Source organism: Anomaloglossus baeobatrachus, chromosome 2 (genome assembly GCF_048569485.1).
Source record: "Anomaloglossus baeobatrachus isolate aAnoBae1 chromosome 2, aAnoBae1.hap1, whole genome shotgun sequence".
Taxonomy (NCBI): Eukaryota; Metazoa; Chordata; class Amphibia; order Anura; family Aromobatidae; genus Anomaloglossus; species Anomaloglossus baeobatrachus.
The window spans coordinates 355741213-355745348 of record NC_134354.1 but is presented as its reverse complement, the minus strand read 5'-3'; the positions used below and the strand labels follow the sequence as shown (position 1 = coordinate 355745348).

The 4136-nt window shown below is 37.8% G+C and overlaps 1 non-coding gene across 1 annotated transcript; it reads left to right on the top strand.

Annotated features, from left to right (window-relative positions):
• The first annotated feature begins 3322 nt into the window (after positions 1-3322).
• On the top strand, positions 3323-3395 carry TRNAA-AGC (transfer RNA alanine (anticodon AGC)). The gene has a single exon. It is a non-coding gene; the product is annotated as a tRNA-Ala (tRNA).
• Positions 3396-4136: the final 741 nt, after the last annotated feature.

The window sequence follows — 4136 nt, the reverse complement described above, 5'->3', positions numbered from 1 at the left end:
GTTGCCAACTGATAATATATTTTGGCTTCCATCACCAAGAGAACTACGATTTTGGGTTTCTTTTTTATTGACCATTTTAGCAGAAAACATAATCCCATATTATAAAAATCCTGTTTGTTTCAAAATATATAGTTCTTTTAAATACAACAGCAAACAACTAAACTATGTGGAAAAAAGTAACACATTCAATGTAAACTTCCTTTTAAGCAAAATCCCTTTGTAGGAATAAAACTGGTAAAATATGTAATAAAAATTGTAAATGTTTCATTAACCAAAAATACTTTCCTTCAGCAATAAAAAGGCCCCGTCAGTCACAATTCTGCTCTGCTAGCCAATACACAGTAACTTTCCATCAGGTTTCATAGAGTAGTGGTCATCGCATCTGCTTAACACGCAGAAGGTCCTGCGTTCAATCCCCAGTAAAACCAATCTGTTCTTGGTGTTGAAATAATTCTCAATTAAACTACAATATATGAAGTTCTTGGCTTTGTTGCTGAATGATGGGATGTTTTGCCTTCCATCCCCAACAGAGCTACGAATTTGTTTTTTTTTTCCCTGGCGGTCAAAACTCGTCTCTAATTGCCATTACTTTGCAGGCTTTCAAAGGTTTCATAGTGTAGTGGAAATCACGTCTGCTTTACATGCAGAAGGTCCTGGGTAAAATCCCCAGTGAAACCCATGTGTTCTTGGTGTTGAAATAATACGCTATCCAACTCCAATATATGAAGTTCTCGGCTTTGTTGCCGAATGACGGGATGTTTTGGCTTCCATCACAAACAGAACTACAAATTATTTTTTTTTTTCCCCTGGCGGTCAAAACTCGTCTCTAAATGCCATTACTTTGCAGGATTTCACAGGTTTCATAGTGGAGTGGTCATCACGTCTACTTCACACGCAGAAGGTCCTGGGTTCAATCCCCAGTAAAAACAAGCCGTTTTCGCTGTTGAAGTAATTTTCTATCAACCTGTAATATATGAAATTCTTGGTTTTATTGCCAACTGATAATATATTTTGGCTTCCCTCACCAAGAGAACTACGATTTTGGGTTTCTTTTTTATTGACCATTTTAGCAGAAAACATAATCCCATATTATAAAAATCCTGTTTGTTTCAAAATATATAGTTCCTTTAAATACAAAAGCAAACAACTAAACTATGTGGAAAAAAGTAACACATTCAATGTAAACTTCCTTTTAAGCAAAATCCCTTTGTAGGAATAAAACTGGTAAAATATGTAATAAAAATTGTAAATGTTTCATTAACCAAAAATACTTTCCTTCAGCAATAAAAAGGCCCCGTCAGTCACAATTCTGCTCTGCTAGCCAATACACAGTAACTTTCCATCAGGTTTCATAGAGTAGTGGTCATCACATCTGCATAACACGCAGAAGGTCCTGCGTTCAATCCCCAGTAAAACCAATCTGTTCTTGGTGTTGAAATAATACTCAATTAAACTACAATATATGAAGTTCTTGGCTTTGTTGCCGAATGATGGGATGTTTTGGCTTCCATCCCCAACAGAGCTACGAATTTGTTTTTTTTTTTCCCTGGCGGTCAAAACTCGTCTCTAATTGCCATTACTTTGCAGGCTTTCAAAGGTTTCATAGTGTAGTGGTCATCACGTCTGCTTTACACGCAGAAGGTCCTGGGGTCAATCCCCAGTGAAACCCATGTGTTCTTGGTGTTGAAATAATCCCTTATCAACCTGCAGTATATAAAGTTCTTGGCTTTGTTGCTGAATAACGGGATGTTTTAGCTTCCATCACCAACAGAGCTACAAATTTGTTTTTTTTTCCCCTGGCGGTCAAAACTCGTCTCTAATTGCCATTACTTTGCAGGATTTCAAAGGTTTCATAGTGTAGTGGTCATCACACCTGCTTCACACGCAGAAGGTCCTGGTTTCAATCCCCAGTGAAACCAATCTGTTTTTGGTGTTGAAGTAATTTCCTATCGACTTGTAATATGTGAAATTCTTGATTTCGTTGCCAAATGACAATACATTTTGGCTTCCATCACAAAGAGAACTACGATTTTGGGTTTCTTTTTTATTAACCATTTTAGCAGAAAACATAATTCCATATTATAAAAATCCTATTTGTTTCAAAATATATAGTTTACATAAATACTAAAGCAAAAGACCAAACTATGTAGAAAAAAGTAACACATTCAATATAAACTTCAATTTAAGCAAAATCCTTTTGTAGGAATAAAACTGGTAAAATATGTAATAATATTTGTAAATGTTTCATTAACCAAAAATACTTTCCTTCAGCAATAAAAAGGCCCCGTCAGTCACAATTCTGCTCTGCTAGCGAATACACAGTAACTTATCGTCAGGTTTCATAGTGTAGTGGTCATCACGTCTGCTTAACACGCAGAAGGTCCTGCGTTCAATCCCCAGTAAAACCAATCTGTTCTTGGTGTTGAAATAATACTCAGTTAATCTACGATATATGAAGTTCTTGGCTTTGTTGCCGAATAACGGGATGTTTTAGCTTCCATCACCAACAGAGCTACGAATTTGTTTTTTTTTCCCTGGCGGTCAAAACTCGTCTCTAATTGCCATTACTTTGCAGGCTTTCAAAGGTTTCATAGTGTAGTGGAATTCACGTCTGCTTTACACGCAGAAGGTCCTGGGTTCAATCCCCAGTAAAACCCATGTTTTCTTGGTGTTGAAATAATCCCCTATCAACCTGCAGTATATAAAGTTCTTGGCTTTGTTGCTGAATAACGGGATGTTTTAGCTTCCATCACCAACAGAGCTACGAATTTGTTTTTTTTCCCCTGGCGGTCAAAACTCGTCTCTAGTTGCCATTATTTTGCAGGATTTCAAAGGTTTCATAGTGTAGTGGTCATCACGTCTGCTTCACACGCAGAAAGTCCTGGGTTCAATCCCCAGTGAAACCAATCTGTTTTTGGTGTTGAAGTAATTTCCTATCGACTTGTAATATGTGAAATTCTTGGTTTCGTTGCCAAATGACAATACATTTTGGCTTCCATCACAAAGAGAACTACGATTTTGGGTTTCTTTTTTATTGACCATTTTAGCAGAAAACATAATCCCATATTATAAAAATCCTATTTGTTTCAAAATATATAGTTCCCATAAATACAAAAGCAAAAGACCAAACTATGGAGAAAAAAGTAACACATTCAATATAAACTTCAATTTAAGCAAAATCCCTTTGTAGGAATAAAACTGGTAAAATCTGTAATAATAATTGTAAATGTTTCATTAACAAAAAATACTTTCCTTTAGCAATAAAAAGGCCCCGTCAGTCACAATTCTTCTCTGCTAGCCAATACACAGTAACTTTTCGTCAGGTTTCATAGTGTAGTGGTCATCACGTCTGCTTAGCATGCAGAAAGTGCTGGGTTCAATCCCCAGTGAAACCAATCTGTTCTTAGTGTTGAAATATTACGCTATCCAACTGCAATATATGAAGTTCTCGGCATTGTTGCCGAATGACGGTATGTTTTGGCTTCCATCACAAACAGAACTACAAATTATTTTATTTTTTTCCCCTGGCGGTCAAAACTCGTCTCTAAATGCCATTACTTTGCAGGATTTCACAGGTTTCATAGTGGAGTGGTCATCACGTCTACTTCACACGCAGAAGGTCCTGGGTTCAATCCCCAGTAGAGTTGAGCGCGGTTCGTGGTTCGTGGTTCTCCAGTTCTAGGCTCGAGTGATTTTGGGGCATGTTCTAGATCGAACTAGAACTCGAGCTTTTTGCAAAAGCTCGATAGTTCTAGAAACGTTCGAAAACGGTTCTAGCAGCAAAAAAACAGCTAAATCCTAGCTTGGTTTCTGCTGTAATAGTGTAAGTCACTCTGTGAATCACACTATTATGACATTTCAGTGTATAGTGTGCGTGAACAGCGCCTTCAGATCACTGCTGTTTGTATAATGGCGATCGCCATTTTTTTTTTTTTCTTGTCTTCCTTCCCTAAGCGCGCGCGTCTTGTGGGGCGGGCCAGCATGTCAGCCAATCCCAGACACACACACAGCTAAGTGGACTTTGAGCCAGAGAAGCAACGGCATGTGTGATAGGATGTCCATGTCACATGTCCCTGCATTATAAAACCGGACATTTTTTTCCAGGACGGCATTATCTGCCTTCTGCGTCTTTGGTG